Below are 18,830 nucleotides of genomic sequence, written 5' to 3'. Positions count from 1 at the left end.
GGGAAGGACTGTGCAACTAGCGATGAAACAAAACATGGTAGGTTTAACATTACGAGACAGGAATGTAGGTTTGTATCAGAGAGCAATCAGATGCAGCTGGCATTCTAAATCAGATTGAGATGAAGAAATGGAGTGGAGTAGGTTGGTGTAATGAGTAAGGCAGATAACTGATTAGTGCTGCAGAACCGATGCCAAGAGAAGTGTTGCCAAGGATGGAGAAGAACTAGGTCATACGATCAAATTGGGAAATTTGTAGGTGTAAGATGGGGTCAGCTAGGGGGAGGGGCGTGGTTGTTATGCGGTGTAACGGGTGCACTGATCACCGCAACTAAGATATGCTGTGTCATGGTATCATTAGACATTGTGGCTGGCAGCAAGATGGTGACTTCGCGTGTCTTCTGATGTGTTCATAAGGATTTGTGATTCACTTTCATTCATCTCTAATAGTATGTGCCACACCTTTTAGCGAATTAAATCTAGTGGGTTGTATACAGCACATGGAGTGACATTAGGCAGAGGACGCTTGGAACAGGGCATAGCAGTGGGGAATAGCACAGGGCTGCTGTGAATATCCTTCACAACATGCTTGAACACAATGTTGCTACATCATGGGAACACCAGACAAAGATCTCATGGAGGTACACCCTTAGATCTGCAATATATTAGTGTTGTCGAACTCCTTTGTGTCATCACCACAGTACTCCGCTTGGACGGGCTTTTCTGTGCAGCTTGGTCGCCTACTGGGCGAGTTATTCAATCTTGAATCACGAACTCGTAAAGAAAAAAAAAAGAAAAAAGAACTGCATTATTTTTATTCTCTCTGAGACTGACAATTACTCGAAAAAGAAAGGGGGGGGCAGGAGGAGTGATAAATACCATGTTATAAGAGGTACTCACGTGACGTCATCCGCTAGGGGCGCTAGCGCCCGGCGTGGCGGTCGCCATACTCGTGCTCGCCAGCGCGGGCGCCGCAGTACGACTACCACCAGTGTGCTAGGCTGTGCGTACTGTTTTGATCGTTTTAACGCGATAGCGTTAAGGAGCTCGTGTCGCAGAAAAGCCGGTGTCGTCGGCGTCAGGTGTCGGCGTCGGCGGCGTTGACCGTGAGCGATAAATCACGGCAGGCGCTTCATAAATAAAAAGCAACTTCCAAGATTGGCCCGGTGGGAATCGAACCCAGGTCTCCGGAGTGTGAGACGGAGACGCTACCACTCAGCCACGAGTTCGATGCTTCCAAGCGGTGCAAACGCGCCTCTAGTGAATGCGGTGTTGCCTTCGAAACGAGCCGTGGAAAGTTATACTGCGGTGTATATCGGTAATTATGAACATGTAACGTACAGAAGTCACATTTACACGAGTTGCGAAGTGCGTTTCCGCTGCATTTCTTCTGCGCTTTCCGCACACGCAGAGCCATCTTGCGGCAAACACAGAAGACCCCCTCCTCTCAATGTACGGCGCTGCCCCGACAGGAGGCGCGCCGCGCGCGCATTGGGACCGCTGCCAGGCGCGTCGCAGGACTCCCTCTCCCCTGACGACGCTTCGCCGTGCATCCGGTTTAGATTACTATCTATCTCTCTGCCCGTGCCGATCACGACGTTTGGCTGGCGTAGATCGTTTCCCCTCCGAGACACCGAGTTCTTTGGTTCGTTTCGTTCGCTCAGGCGCACGTTTCGTTGACGCGCCGAACGCTGCGTTGCTCGACGCTCACCGCGTGATAGGTGGGCGCTAAGTCCGATGCGGGGCGCATCGTAAGTGATTGCTGTGCCGTAGCGCATTGTCTTATACCCCTTGGCGGGTCGACGGGAACGCTGTCGCGTCCCACTCTTGAAGGCGAAGCTTAAGCGTCCTCCAATTTTTTTGCCTGTGGACGGCGCATTGAGGTGTTCGGAAGATTTACTTCCATCGTGGTTCGCTCAGTATGCGGTTAAGCGCGTACGCGCGTGGACTGAAAGAGCCTGAAGAGCCGCGCTATGAAGAAAGGGTGCGCCTGTGCAGCGGTGTTGACCCTCTTGAACGAATCAGAAGTGAAGTGCCACGTTAACCTTTTGCCACGTGTGGATTTCACAGACATTAAGGATTACCTCGTCCATGCAACGAGCTTCATAACTCGAGAGCAGCTGAAATCATACATTTGCAATCATACATTCATAATTTTGCAAAAACAGGTACACAATTCATCTTCCTGTAACGCTCAAACTTGCCATGTTAATGTGTTGTAACACCCGCGTACCAACTTCCTGTTACAAACACTTCAAGCATTCGTAAAATATTTTTATTTCAATCCCACGCACGCGCTTGTATTGTCGCACCATATGAGACTTTCAGTGGCAGTACAAAAGTAAGCACATATGGCACCGCTTATCACTTTAAACATCCCTACAATGTGAGATTCCACGTAAGTAGCACGCAAGAGAAGAAAAAAAAAACGAGAACAATGGCAACAAAATGTAAAAGATATGCGCAAATTAGCTTATTTTCTTCTCGTCTTATTTATTTATTATTTTTTTGTGCACGACGATATGCTTGAAATCACGCATTACCAATTCGCCCAAACCACTGTGCATTTGCAATGAAGTCGGTAAACCACCCTTCAAGTGCTCGACACACACGACACTGTCAAAAATTCGACTTTTTCACGCGTCTGTCGCGCGTCGGCGATAACGGGATTCCGCGCTAAACCACTTTCTCACTAGTCGAAGTTCTAACGCACGGTGACAGATGGCGCCACGGGACCAACGATTGGCCTGCACGATTGCTGCCGTTTGGCCCATCGCTACTAGATCTAGTAACGTTGGTTTGGCCAGCCTTTCAGGGCGGCCGAAATCGATTCCTACAGGATGGTTGCCTAGCGGGCATGCGGGTTTTGTTACCTGAACAGAAAATTTGATTGATCAGTTGATTGATAGCCAGTGCATGATCAGCTTTGCACCGATTGGTTATAGACTACGCCCTATGACATATTGTCCTAGCTTAAAATGGCCCCTAGCAATATATGTCTTATGATTAAAATTAAAATTAATTAAAGTATGGGGTTTTACGTTCCAATACCATCACCCAGGGTTTTTTAACGTGCACCTAAATCTAAGTACACGGGTGTTTTCGCATTTCGCGCCCATCGAAATGCGTCCGCCGTGGCCGGCATTCGATCCCGCGACCTCGTGCTTAGCAGCCCAACACATTATCTTGTGATATATACAAGTGTTATGTATCCAAGTGGTATGTATCCAAGTGGTAACTTTGTCGTATGTTGCGCTACTCGGCGTTAGGCTTTCGGTCTGGCCCCTACATTCCATGGGGTAAAAAAAAGAAAGGCAAACCTCAGTAAGATTGCCACACGCCACGCCTCATCTAAATTGGCTTTGACATCCAAGGGGCCGTAAAAGGGCGTCGTCTTCAAGTCGATGATCAGTGTCGATGTGAGGCTCCCAGTACGGGGTTATTATTCTGCGTAATCCGGAAGCGTTTAAGAGCGTAAGTGCTACGCCCACTGAGTTTCGAAAGACGTGATTGGTGATCGCCCACGAAGTTGCCCGGAGGTGTCGATCCCAAAAGGAAGCTAACTGATGGAGCCATATATAGCGTATCCGCGACTGAGACCACAACGACAAATGAACAATTACGAAATTAGGCAGAGTAATGAGACCACCCAGAAGGGCTTCTCGTCATACATAGATTTTACACTCGGCGAAAGATTGCCGTTTGCCGAAGCAAAAAATAATAGGGGGAACCAAGAGGCTCCGTGTTGATACTCTGCCATTCCGTTTGCCAAAGGGCATTCAGAGATCCTGGGGCTGCCGTCTCCATGCCGTGGCATACAGCCGACCAGAAAAGTATACGGGACAGTTGCACAACATGCGTGAATGTCTGCTCGGTTTTTAGCGCGCGGCGCTTGCAGTTCAACAGATCATAACTACGTCTGTCACAAAAACCACCTACAGTCTGAAATTTTAATGCGAAAGAGTTATGTGCCCCATTAGGCGAAAATTCGTCGGCATGATCGAAAGATGCTACCAAAACTGGCAGACGGCACAAAGAGCAAAAACACGTCAGAAATTATCCGATGGACGTCAAATGTGTCAGGAAGTTTACTGTAAGCAAATTAAAGTAAGGGGTTCTGAAAGAAAATTTGGCACATTTCGGTCTGGAAGGGAATCGAACCCGGCCCTCCGGGGTGCGAGAGGCCCGCTTCCCCGACGCCACAGCAGCTCCACGGTTCTGGCTGACTAAACGTGTGCGCCCAGTGCATGCGTTCAGGAGCGCGTTCATGCGTGCAGTGTGCGCGTTCATGGCTTTCCGAGGTCTACAAACGGTACAATGCTTTCGCATTCCCCCACGTAAGCAGTTTAAGTGTCTGTGCGCTTTTTCAATTTGCGGCTCTGTCTGTGCGAGAATAATTTTTTACAGCGAAGCTGTATGCCTCTACACCCCAATGCGTTTGTCGTGTCCGTGAGCAAAAAACTCAACCAATCACAGAGGGAGGCGCGCGCCGCATGCGCCGGTGGGTTCCTCGCAACACCACCAGATGGCGCTCGCCTCCGCACATGTGCTTGCTGCGGTAAAGCTAGGGAAACTATGGAGCATGTTTTATTAGAATGTGAAGACGTCTACCCAGCGGTCGATTTAGGCGCCACTGGCCTCCTTGAAGCACTTGGGCTCAGCGAGAGCAGTGTAAAAGTAAACATGTCCGCAGTAGGCATTAGTAAGAGGCGATTAGAGGATTGGTGGAAGACAAGTAGGGAAACGACAAAAAGCGGAGACGTACAAAAGCGCAGTTCGCAATAGGGGATAATAAAATTTGGTAGTGGGAGTTCATAGTGTTTTTTTTATTGTTTAACCTAGGTAGGACATTAGGCAGTATAATGGCAAGAGCTTGGTGGCGCAACCCACCGCCCCGTTCCAAAGGGGACACTCATAACATTCACCCATCCCCGGCAGCGGCGGCGCCGGACGTGCGGTGGAAAAATTACAGGGTCTCTTAAGATCTCTGTTAAGAGGTGAACCACGAAAGCCTACGCTTCCTCCTCTTATCATTCGCCTCGTTCTCTTTGTCTGTTCTCTTTCTCTTCTTTCTTTCATTGCAGGTCATTAGAAGTAACTAGTTATTATTAGTCATTACTAAGAACTTTTAGTCATTTGTAAGCAGTTGTCGTTACAAGTCGTCGTTAGACATATAGGTCATGTCGTAGTCATTGCAAGTCATTTCAGCCATTATTAGTCATTACTGCTCATTAGTAAGCATTTTTAGTCATTTGTAATCAGTTGTGGTCATTACAAGCCGTTGTTAGACATATTGGTCATTTCGTAGTCATTAGTAGTAATTACGAGTAATTAGTAATCATTTTAGTCACTACTACTCATTACTAGACATTTCTAGTCATTTCTAATCATTCTAAGCCGTCGTTAGACATATCGGTCATTTCAGAATCCTTAGTAGTCATTACAAGTCATTAGCAGTAATTCTTAGTCATTACTAGTCATCATTAACCTCTACCAATATCAATTGTAACGTTATCATTCACTGTCACTATCAATCATTTTTCATTGTTTAGTCTGTCTTCATATGGCGTGATGACGCTACGGCGGACACTCCGGCGAAACTTCACCATGGGCCTGAAAAGGCTTTCGCCCTAAAAAAGAACCAGAAAGCTCGCCTTCGCGCATAGCATTCGCCGCAAGTGTTTACCGGTAAATATCATGGCTGCATAAGCTGCAGTTTCTGACAAGCGGCAACTATAGCACACGAACCACGGAGTGACGTAACTACAGTTTCGTACGTAAAAGAAGAACCCGCCTAGTAACTAATTTCTTCTGTGTTGTGATAGCGCTATGGAACGGACCCGCATAGTTAGGGCCCTCGAAGAACAGCGCGAGAACGATGAGCGACGAAAGAACAGCAACGTCAATATTCACAACGCTGGGGCGGCGCCAGTATTTTTTGACTAGGGTGGCACCCAAGACAAGTGAGTTCCATCGGGGAGGGGGGGGGGGCAGGAAGGCGGGGAACTTATGCGTTGTGTTTTGACTATGTTTACCTGGGTAGAAGGCACTCTAAACAATTAGTGTTTAGAGTGTTTAAGAATAATTTCCAGCATCGAATTCAGATATACATTAAAATTTAGAATATTTAAACAGCAGTGCTTCTGTTAAGAAAATGAACAGTTATATAATACATGTTACAGCACATACATAAAAAACAGTATTAAATAAAGAAAAATCAGGTATCCAGCAGCAACAAAATAACATCAGTTAACTAGTTCACAGTGTAGCTTCAAAAGAGTAATTTCACAACAGGAGAAAGAACTAACATTATACTAAGCAATGTCCATATCAATTCCAACTTTGATAAAGACGCGCTGCATTACAAAAATATACACCATTGTGGCGCCGGCTGGTGATTCTAAACGTTGGAGATGGGAAAAAGAATAACAAAAATGTATATAGGAAAGGAATAACCAAAACAAATAGAGAGGAAAGAACTGCAGAAATAGAGCACGCAATAGGCATTTCAGTCAGTGTCACATTTGGCCATACAGTACAGCAGGTTTCGCAAACACATATAACAGCTCTCCGACGATAAACTGTTCAATACACAAGCTAAGCCACCGACGTGGCCTCGAACAGCACCCTATATATGGAGTCTCTATCAACGCGATGAAAGGTACAGAGGGAGGTTTCGTCACAATACAACCACAGATGCCAATGTCTACGCTGTGACAGTGCAAGACAAAACACCGCCGGGATTTATTCGATGGTAAAACGGGTGTTCTGTTATCGGTATAGGTATCGGTCCTACGCCCGTGCCGCACAATTTTCCCGCGAAAGCGCCGCAGAGATAGGATGGGGTATAATTATACCGGCATACTAGCGATGACGTATACGTCGATTAGTGTGCGGAACATCAAACATGTCGACAACATTCTGAAGATCTTATTGGCAAGAGATCGCTCGACCGCAAGCACAGCTAGGTTGCTCAGACGGTTAATAGTCATCTTGCTGCAAAGATAAGTCTTCAATCTTTGAAGGCACATCAACGTGCACTCGCAAGGTGATGATGACGCCGGTATCGTCACGGCGATAACACCACTTGTGCGGTTCGTGGAAGGCTAGCTTATATTATCCCAAAGCAGTCACCAATTGCAGCAGTGTCTCTATCTTGCACTTCCTTTCGGCTTCGATGCGCTGAAGAAGTTTCGTTACCAGCGTATACTGATTGCAACTTCAACGCTTTCGGTGCCACATGCATCGTGCTCGGCGAAAGGCTCAAGTAAGGAAATGTACATAAAATTCTCACTCCGGGGGTGGAGGGCGCTGACTTCGCAGAGTACATCGTTATTCTCCGTGAACCGCTTAGTCAGCTCCGCAATCAGGTGGACCAAAACGGGTGGAAAAAGTTACTCTTAACGTGTCCTTTGAATCTGGAGACTCCTCATCAACGGGCTGTCCTTCGCTCAATGCATAAAGTTCTAAATGAAGTGGAAGGTGCGTCATTATGTGCGTTTTTCTTTGGGACACCCAGTTCTACTCAGACATACTGCAGGTTTGCGCTGAGACAGTGTCAAATGCGTTCTGCAAATTTCTAATTTCGGAGAACTCGTCGATGAGTGCGCGTGCCATGAGGCATGCCTGACTAATATCGCAGGCTCTACTTTTCAATAGGTCCGAACGAACCTTAAGGCGCCATAGTACCTTGGCAAATAGGCTTAAATGGAAGAAAAACGAATAGTTCATTTGCTTAAGCAGACCTCTAGCTTCCGTTGCCCGGCGGGCTGCTGTTTGTAGCGATGACTTTGGCGATACATACAAGGACGGCAGGAAAGCTTTTCATTGCCGCTGTGCACGTCGCTATCTGGCAGCCCCACCGCGTATCGCTAAGACTCTGAAGCTCTATCACTTGCAAACCCAGCCTTTCCTGCACATCTACGCGTACAGTGAATGAATTGCAGATCCACTCAAGAAAACATATAGACATTCTGAAAGATAGAAAATATCCCTTATTGGTTTTGTCACCTTGCAGATGCATTCACGATGAATATAGAGTGAGGCGTTGGTTCAGGCAGTGGACGTACACTGCCTGCGGTACTTCCTTGCTGAAAGCACCTGGACGAGGTACCGCTCATGACACTTGCACCGTCATCTGGTTGAGTAATGCACAGCCGAGCATCCATGCATCAGCGATTCAACGTTTCCCTTACATAGCCCAGGAGCGACCTTGCATCCAAGTACCCAGCGTTGCGGAATCCAAGAACCCGCTCTGACGTAACATGTTACTGCAACTGACACTACACTGACGTAGTACCTTACTACAGCTGATAATTGTTCTGTCTTGCTTAGGTCCTTGGTTTCATAGACAATAAGTGCAAAGCACTTGGAGCTTGTTAATACTTGTTAATGTGATGTGGCTGAGAATTTCTAGGATCTGGTCTGGTATCGAATGACGAACATACTTCGCGTTCGCTGCTCCACCATTCAGTTTCTTTCTAACAATATCATCAAGTTTGCCAAAAAGTTCAAGAGCTCAACGAAGTTTCCATTGTTTTCACTTGTGGCACTTTCATCGTGGCCCCTCTGAGCGATTCCCTGAACGGCAGTGAATCGCAAAGTATCTGCCAAACTTGCTATAGAGGCGATTTCCCTGCACCTCTTCGAAGTACGCGTCGCTAAGATGTGTTGCAACTGACTTGCTCTGTCTTCTCGACTTCATGTGCATGTAGGAAACCAACGATGTCTGGAAAGGCTTATGTGCGAGGGAGTTCTTGCGCTTTCAAAAACAAATATCTTTTTGTATGTTTCTTTTCAGTTACTGAATGCACCACTGGCAAATGCAGATTTCTAACTGGCGCCAGTATGAAACATTCTGCAAGGGTAACAGAAAGCTGCGTCAGCCCACGCGCTGTACTCACACCAAGGAAATAGGCGCCGTACCAGTCCGAGTGGAAGCTTCTGCTCAATTTGCCGTCCTTAGATGTAAATGGGTTCAAGAATGGCTGTGTGGATGACTCTTAAATTTGGAAATGTCCAACTGGCCTGCACGATCGACATCCACATCCGAGGCGGAGAATTCGGTCACAGAATCAGGTTCATCCTCTGCTGCACACGATGCAGAAAGCTCGTCGCATTCACTGTCCAAGGCGAAGAGCATTTCTTAGACGTTTACCCACTCATACATCACTCGCCTATCATCAAGAAGTCAACGCAGCTTTGTCGCCGACCGTTGATGGGTCAAGAAAATTACTTCTACCTGAAAATGACAAGCGGAACTAAGGCATGTAAGGGGCCCGAGTAGACGGCTACCGAAGAGCAGTGCCGACCTTGGATTCCCAGGTTGCTACTCGGTCACATATTTCATACCATCGGAGGAGCAGTTCGGTGGAACGGCGTGAAATCCTGGGCCGGATATTGCGACCGATTCGACATTTGTGATTGGCCGAGATGCAACGGCTGAACACATGCACGTACCGCATGAAAGTGAGAAATAAATAAGACAATGTTCAACGGAAAGGCTACTTGTTACGTGTAAATATGTCCGGTATGTTCGAATCCACGCATCACGAGTGCCCACAAAACTTATAGAAGGCTTCTTGAAGTTACTTGTTCTACCTCGCTGTATGGCCTGGCCCGGCCAAGCGACGTCGTGTGGCCCAGATAAGGCTTACTATACTGCTTCCGACTCCTGCCTTTAGCTGCTCCGGGATGGCTCTTCGGCCCTGCTTCGGCCGGCGGTGGTGGTGCTCCGCACAAGTGCCAATAATGACGAAGAGGCCAGTTGTGTGGGAAGGATGACAACGATATGAAGGTAGCGTGGGTTGGGCCTTCTGACGAAGTGTAGCATATCCGTTTGTACAAAGCCTGTGCCTTTCCACGTGACGATATTGTGAAACGCTAAATAAACATTTGTGGCAAAAAGCTTTTTTGAAAACGTTTTTAAGACGTCCACTTCGGGAGTATTATTTAGGGGTAAAGTCTTTGATTGAATATGGTTCATCCGAAATAATATCGGAAATTTCGTAACCGAGAATGGAACCTGCGACCTCACACGCTCAGAAGCAAAACGTCCGACACCCCGGCAGGTCGGCATGCATGAACCTACTTGTAACCTGCGCTCTAGAAGCTCTACGCAAGTCCTGGCCCGCCCGACTATCGTGGACGGCGATGAAGAAAGATTTCGCGTTTTAAACGCCGGCCAGTGATCTTAATTAAGAGAGACGCCCCGGGTGCTCCGTCAACTCTCCACACCACACCCATTTCGAAAGCGTAGATGGCGCTCAGTTCAGTCGCTGTGCCCGCGGCTTTTAATAAAGCACATCGCATCGGAGACGCCTCGAGTGCGCTGCTTGCGATGCGGTCGTTTTTTTTTTCCGGCCGAAAAATTGTACCCCGCTCCATCATACACTAGAAACGTTTAGAAATTTTACAGCAGCGCAGCTTCATCGGTCTCCCAAGGTGGCGGGAAGCTTGTGCGATGATGATCACGTGTGCGTGCCATGAATTCCGAGGTATACGTATTGACGAATTCGTGCTCGCAAGATTACGTTCGGTTCCAATGTCGCGATGGGTGTTAGCTGTGCTTTCATCGCTTATCCATAAAAGGAACTATAAATATCATCAAGCAAGATTTGTGTAGTGATATTAAAGGAGCAGATATTTATATTTTGAGTGATTTGCCTTTTGGTGCTGGTCTTTCCACATACCTGCATGTGCAGCATTACACACGCGAACTGATTGAACAATTGGTTGGCTTAAATGTTCCAGGGAGTTGTTGTGGAAGGAGTGTTGCTTGCCGCAGGCATACTTTGCCTGCGGCCCCAATCAACACTCTTCTACAACTATTTATCAATCTATCAACTTTATTTGTCACTGCATGGTCAGTTCCCGGAATTTTCCGGTGGAGAATTGCGCGGCACCGGGGATTTATAGGAGGTTGTGGCCAAGTACTGCACCAGGGTGGCCAATCCCGCTCTGGTGAGAGAATGCGTTACCGGTTCTGGTCACCAAGATCAGGCCGCACTCCAGGCCTGTTTGTGCAATTTTCTTGTTTGTGCAATTTCCCTATGTGCGGAATATAACCAACCCTTATATATAGCCTTCACTGATTACGAAAAAGCATTTGATTCAGTCGAAACCTCAGCAGTCATGAAGGCATTGCGGAATCAGGGTGTAGACGAGCCATATGTAAAAACACTGGAAGATATCTATAGCGGCTCCACAGCCACCGTAGTCCTCCACAAAGAAAGCAACAAAATCCCAATAAAGAAAGGCGTCAGACAGGGAAATACGATCTCTCCAATGTTATTCACAGCATGTTTACAGGAGGTATTCAGAGACCTGGAGCGGGAAGAATTGGGGATACGAGTTGATGGAGAATACCTTAGCAACTTGCGATTCGCTGATGATATTGCCTTGCTTAGTAACTCAGGAGACCAATTGCAATGCATGCTTACTGACCTGGAGAGGCAAAGCAGAGGGTGAGTCTGAAAATTAATCTGCAGAAAACTAAAGTAATGTTTAACAGTCTCGGAAGAGAACAGCAGTTTACGATAGGTAGCGAGGCACCGGAAGTGGTAAGGGAATACATCTACTTAGGGCAGGTAGTGACCGCGGATCCGGATCATGAGACTGAAATAATCAGAAGAATAAGAATGGGCTGGGGTGCGTTTGGCAGACATTCTGAGATCATGAACAGCATGTTCCCATTATCCCTCAAGAGAAAAATGTATAATAGCTGTGTCTTACCAGTACTCACCTACGGGGCAGAAATGTGGAGGCTTACGAAAAGGGTTACACTTAAATTGAGGACGACGCAACGAGCTATGGAAAGACGAATGATGGGTGTAACTTTTAGGGATAAGAAAATGGCAGATTGGGTGAGGGAACAAACGCGGGTAAATGACATCTTAGTTGAAATCAAGAAAAAGAAATGGGCATGGGCCGGACATGTAACGAGGAGGGAAGATAACCGATGATCATTAAGGGTTACGGACTGGATTCCAAGGGAAGGGAAGCGTAGCAGGGGGCGGAAGAAAGTTAGGTGGGCGGATGACATTAAGACGTTTGCAGGGACAACTTGGCCACAATTAGTACATGACCGGGGTAGTTGGAGAAGTATGGGAGAGGCCTTTCCCCTGCAGTGGGCGTGACTAGGATGATGATGATGATGATGATGATGATGATGATGATGGTCAGTTCCCTCATTGTTGCGTGCCATAATTCCAAGGACTTGACGTATCAACGTTTCCAAAGGCTGCGCAAGCCATCGAGCTCGTTCTCTGCTTCCAACGTGACGGGGGACCCGCGAGCTTCCTTTCTATTTTTTGTCCCTTCTCGCGTCGCCCGACGTTCGCGTAATATGAAGCAACAAACGGCGAACTACTGGGCGAAACAAAAGGCAATTTACGTGCTGCAGAGTTTGCTCCTCCCTCCGTACCGTTCGCTCGCCGAAGGCCTGCTTGTCTGTCGCCTCGGTGCACCGGAGGAAGCAATTCATCACGACCACGCAGTGGGCGCATTACGGAGGAGGTTATCACCCGCAGAGGCGAGGCGGAAAGCGAGCTGAAAGCCGAGACGACGGCGTCGACGGCAACGACGACTCACGGAGCCGTGGCGGCAACGCGTGCAAACGCGCACGTCAACGAATGTGCACGCAGAAGCCGTGGCCCGCCACGGTTGCGAGTCTGGCAGCATTCGTTGCGGTAAGCAATCAACGCCTCGCCCTTGGAGCCCGGTAGTTGATGTTTCTTTTGTCGTAACGCATAGCCCGAGGCGCGTGTATAGATAGCCGTGAACCTTATAGCTGGGCGCCGACTAGCCGGCGACGGGGTCTCCCGGCGCGAGAGAAGCTGTTTTGTGAAAGGAGGCGCGCACCGCTTTCTGACGTCACTTCGGGAATGTAGGCCTCGTGGAACGTCTGCCGGGTCCGCGGACTCGAGGGATTGGAGCCATGATACCTACGTTTTCGGCAAATGTTTGTCCCTACTTGTCGCTTAGCGAAAGTCTTTGAAAGTAAAAGTGCAAAAGACCTTTGCTTGTGCACTCTTACTCTGGTTCCACATAGGTTGCACTAATTGAAACAGTTGTAAAAATGTCTGACTTAGTGAAATTAACCCACGCGGTTAATGTACATGAGGCGTCGGCCCTTCCTTTAGTGGAGCTTCTTGCTACTGCTGATATGTAACGCTTAATTTGGCTCCACACAAGTCCCACTAAGTATGTAGGACATCTTCATGCCATTCCCATATAGGTTCCACAAAGTGCAACATACGCGCAAAAATGTCTCCCTTACTTAAAGGTGAAATAAGAATGAGGGTGTGACTTTAAAGGTCAGCACTCGGCGTGTGTGCCTGTTTGCCACCCGCAGCTGTGCCATCTTTTGCGCTAATCGCGTCGAGACACTTTTCCGGGATAGTTGGCCGGTACTTTGTTTTGATGTAGAAAAAATATCGACGTGACTGGAAAGAATGCCTAAGAAAGTCGTAAGATTGTCCATCGACATACCTGCTGACCTCTCAAAATGACCGTCTGCGAAGCCCGACTCCGTTTGTCGAGTCTGCGGGCAGCGTACGATCACGATGCACGCGTATTGAGAATGCCCTGCAGTGTGGCGGGCGTGTTCGTATTCGAACTTGGATAACGGTCTAGCACGAGCAGGAAAGTACACAAGGTGGTCGTAGACACCATGATGCTCTATGAGAATCTCTCCGCGCCCTATTTATCTCGCCCGTTGTTACTCTACCGATAACCTATCCTTACAGTACCCTTCACCTTACCCTCACTTCATAATTGCTCACGCCAAATTACAGCATCAAAAGCTAAACCATTGATGAAAATAATAATATTTAAAACATGTCGCTTACACATTGAAACACTTTTTGATTGGAGTGCATGCGCTGCAAGTTTGAATATGAACAAAGTCTTTTAGCAAAACCAATTGGAAGGTAGACATATGGGCGTTTCTTATCAGTGTCAGTACGGCTGTCATGTAGTGGGTTCACTTATTTCATTGCTTCATCTTTTTTTATGGTTGCACGGAGAGGTGGTTTGCAAAAAGTGCGCTAGACACGGAGCAGTTGATGTTCTCGTATCCGTCTTTCCTGTAGAGAGCTCCCGCACGGAGTCCACATTCACTACATGTGGTTAAACTCACTGAATAAAGTAAAATTGTTGGTTCGTTCTATAGTTGTTCGCTTTTATGATTCTGAAGATGCAAGAAAAGGGGTGAGAGTATGTTTTCAATAAACATAATTAATTAGCACCTGAAGGGGTAATCGTGTGCGCCAATTAACATCCATACTTGAATGCATGACTTACACCCGTGCGATCTGGGCCAGACCTCCCGAGGACGTGAGCCAGATTCTGTGATTGCTCCTGGCACACCAATTCTGTCACATACAGGGTACGATGGCCGTCCAATTATCCACTTCAACATCGCCGCCACATTGCCACATCCATGAACGAAGACGAGTAAGACCACAGAACCGTGATTACGTAAAGATTTATTCTTCTTCATTTATTATTTATTGATTTATTTGATACTGTCAACCCCGTTCTTGGGGTCATTACAGGAAGGGTGATGTGTCAAGAATACATGATACATAATTTTCTTTCTGTGCAAGATTCTTTTACAAATTTCTTTCCGTGCAACAAAAAAGCGAATACTCCATTTATTCTCAATTCTAGACCTAAGAGTAGACAACATTTGTGCATTCGGCACAGAATAAAGCAAGCGCTCAAGGTCAACTGAGAAGGCAGAACCACTGGTGTAGAGGGTATGTGTGTGTATATATATATATATATATATATATATATATATATATATATATATATATATATATATATATATATATATATATATATATTGCTAATGTTTAGTTATTTGTAGCGAACGGACCTTGGAATGTAAATACAGTCAGCTACAAAAGTTTCCGGGACGCTAGTTCCAGGGACATATATAAATCGCTGCTCTATTAAGGTATGCTTCTAACTTACTGGATCACAACGTAAGTCGAAAAAGCAAGCGCAGACGGAAACTTTGAAATCGAGGCTATACGCTCAGGCTTCGAGATAGTTTCTTTCGGTGAAATAATGAGAAAAAAGAATTAGGTTGTGACTGTGAAAGTTTGTGAATTCACAGGACTGTGAATGGTCCTGTGAACTTTTGTGGGCGACTGTGCATTGGGATGTGTGGACAGATAAGGACTAACGCTTTTGCTTCTCAGAATACCTTGCATTTAAAATGCATATTTTACCTCATAGTACCGCACTCTTCTATGATGTACCGAATTACGATACTACGACCCTTGAGGACTTAAAGGGACCCTGAAACGATTTTGGCGATTTTCTACAAACGTACTGAGTCGTTAGAGTAGGTTCTCCTGATCATTATTTGATGCATCTAAGTGCTCTGCGTAAAGCGTGTAATTTATTATAAGGTTTTAAAAATACACATCGCTGCCGATCGCAGCGCACTGCTCGGCGGAATTTTAAGCCGCCCCTACCCATATGATGCAAATAACCCATATTACGTCACATGGGCGAGCTATCTGATTGGCTGACCAGGGCGCGTGGTCGATAATTTTTCCAACTTTATGGTGAACAAATGATGCTCGTAATAGTTGGAATGTTAGTTACTTTGTTTTTGTAAAAAGAAACTAACTTAAAGAGAATACACAAGAATAGTTTTTTTAGTACACTTCAGCACTTCCGGCACACAGCAAGTGTCGTCTGCTTGTGTTACAACGTACTCCCTTTTGACGAGAGCTCCGCGGTCAGAGTCGGTCTCAGTCTTTTCGCGAGCACTATGATTCGACTTTGTTGCCTCGTGGACTGCAAACCTAGCGACCTGCAAACCGCGAGTCCAGTATTAGGGCAAACGCAAGCGCAAGGGGACAGGGTCTGGCCGCTTGACTGTGCCGGGATGAGCCACGAGATGAGCAGAAGGGCAAATGTGAACGGTCTGCACGGTGCAGCCACCTGGTGGCACAGAGCTCAACCATACACAGTAGCAGCAACGAAGTGTATTCTTTGCTGCTGGTGTGTATTTTTCGCAGGAGTGTAATCATCAACACGTTGATTTATAAATGTTTAAAATGCTTTACACTTGGTTAGAGTAATATTAGCGCTTTGTTTGACTGGTTAAGCGCTGCGCCAGCAAGTGTCTGGACCGTGCAGACCGATCAGGCTGCTCACGTACGTCTACGCTAAAGTTCCTTCATCAGCTTGAGTTTATGCCTCCAGTGATTTGCCGAAATGACCAGCTTGCCTGTTTTTAGCGGAGTACCGGACACGTTCGGCGCTACGACAGAATGCTCGCAACGCACGCTGCTTCGATAGCTCTCGGTCGACGGCCAAGCGGCTAGCGGAGAGGTCTCGCGCGGGAGGGGGCGTGCTCCTAAACAACCGGAAGTGAGCGATGTGACGTCGCATCGTGACGCTGAACAAGTGAAGGCGGAGCTTAGCGCCGCTCGCTCGGCGAGCGAGTTGAGGAGGAAAAGCATAGCTAGGGAGGAGGGTAACTTCTAATCGCTTGCAGCTCCATTAATACGTAACGCTTCACTTAAATTGTGGTGCGAATGTTCTACTTAAGCTGTACCCTACGCGCCTACAAAATTTGTCCGAACCGTTTCAGGGGCCCTTTAACGTATTTTTTTTTGTTTGTTTCCTGTAGTCACATTCTTGAGTAAACAGTATACTTGAGGCACAAGAACTTCTTTTGAAAGGAATAATATGTCAACCATTTGACGGTAGTCGAAGCTACAAAGGAAAAGCATTGGTCTCACATTCTATCAAAACTTTTTGTTGGGCTAGTTGGTGCATTACTGAAGTACTATAGCGCCAAACAGACGACACGGGAAGAAGAGACACAGACGGAAGCGCACGGAAGACACGGAAGCGCTCGTCCCTGTCTCTTCTTCCCGCCTCGCATTCTATATCTGGAACAAGGCAAATGTTTCTTCAACTGCGAAATTTTCTGAGAAAACCTCATAGGTTTCCTTTGTAGTTTCAGCTACTGTCGGGTGGATAACAAATTTGAGCTTTCATGATATTTTCTCCGTCTTGTGTGTTTTCGCAGAACTGATTTGCCAAGACGTTTTTTCTTTCTTTCTAGACATGGTGGCACGGTTGTTGTGGGCGCACGTTTACAGCAGAAGTGGGGGCGCAGCGAAGATGACAGATCGCTGGCCGTTTGTCCAATGCTACGTGTCTTACTGTTCGGGTGTCATGCGTCTGCCAATATTGAGTTCCCTCTTCCCACAGTCTCCCTCTGTTTCTTTGCCGTATTTCTTTCTGCTTTTTTGGGGGGTTACAGACGACGGTGCTATGGATTCTCGTGCGAACCCGCAAAGCAAACGCTTTGGTTATATGTTTTGTGGTTCTAGTACTACCACTGTCGCTGAAAAAAAAAACTATCAAAAGCCCTACGCACTTGAAATAGGGGAGGACATAGTTCAAGTCGCTGGGAAAGCCTGGAGGGAATGATTGAGGGTCGCGGGAATTTTAGGAAGTTTAGAACTTGTCGGATGAATCTGTCGTTCGCTTCTTCGTCTGCTGCTCGCGTCACATTTGCCGAGGGCGGTGTAGGTCACGGCCTCTGGCTCCCGGCGCTTGCATGCGAGCGACTTCGAGTTAAAATTGGTTGCCATGGGAACGCACGTGGCTGGGCCATGATTTGAATCCACGGAGTTAACCTCAATTTACTTGGAAACTACGACTCGAAGCTACTGTGGAGGTCAATGGAGCGTCTGTCACGTTGGCCGATGTTTATGGGGCTGAGTGGCGCGGTGTTTATCATGGTGTGCATGTGCCTGACAGATTGCATAATTGAAAGTAATTTTTTGTTCCCATCTAAAATTCTTCGCGAAGGCTTTTCGATCATTCCTTGCTTGCGACATTATTCATTTTTTGTTGTTGTTAGAGAGCGAGGTATTAGACGAATTGTATTTTTTTTCTATATTTAAATCACCATAATATGTGAACCCAACGTCCCACAAGGTGTGTTGGATCATCAGGTGACACTAGGATGAAAGTTTTTTTTAGAGTTGCCAATTGCAGGACTGCCCATTGGCTGTTTATGTCATGCCAAATGCGATGATGGGGAAAATAGGGAGCTTTATTTCGCAGATAAACACATCGTGATCTTAGCCGCTGGATGTTATTGAAGTGCAATGACCCCGCTTCAGTCAAACCAGAAATCTATGAGCATTTGTTGCTATAGTCGGGTAGAACTGAAAAAAAAAAAGGGAGGCACCGCCCAGATGACCGAGGCGCGACAGCCGATTGCCTCCGCGACTAAAATAGTCCCGCTCAACAAACTTATTTTCAAGAATGTGATAGATTTTTTTCGTTCTTTTTCAAGGTTTTCTTCTTTTTGCAAGCCTGCAGTCTCGCCAGCTCGCGTAGCATAGCGTCAGCGATGCTCACTGCAATCTTTTGTCACGGGTCAGAGTAAACGCACGTGGTACAAATGGTGCACCGTAAGCTCGAAATAATATTTTCGGCATGACATACCACCACAAACAGTTCGGGAATCCACTCTGACGAAGGGCAGACGCACACGACTGACGCGATTCGGCCTATTTCGAAGCGCGGGCGGCCATCTTCTCCATCGGCGGCGTCACCGGCTATCCGGCTCGTGACGTCAGCCCAGAGTGCGCGCCCATTGGTGGAAACTCGTCTGCATCCGCCTTTGAGGAGTAAGGGCACATTCACACCGGCGACTTGAGGAGGTCGCGCGACCGAGTTGGTCGCTTTGCGACCAGTCGCAAATGGCCGCAAACGGTCGTCTTTCTCGAAAAGCGACCATTTTGGGCGAGTCGCTCTCTGCGCGATTTTTCAGTCGC

This window comes from Dermacentor albipictus, chromosome 10 (assembly GCF_038994185.2).
Source record: "Dermacentor albipictus isolate Rhodes 1998 colony chromosome 10, USDA_Dalb.pri_finalv2, whole genome shotgun sequence".
Taxonomy (NCBI): Eukaryota; Metazoa; Arthropoda; class Arachnida; order Ixodida; family Ixodidae; genus Dermacentor; species Dermacentor albipictus.
The sequence above is the reverse complement of the archived record's forward strand: the minus strand, read 5'-3'. Positions refer to the sequence as shown.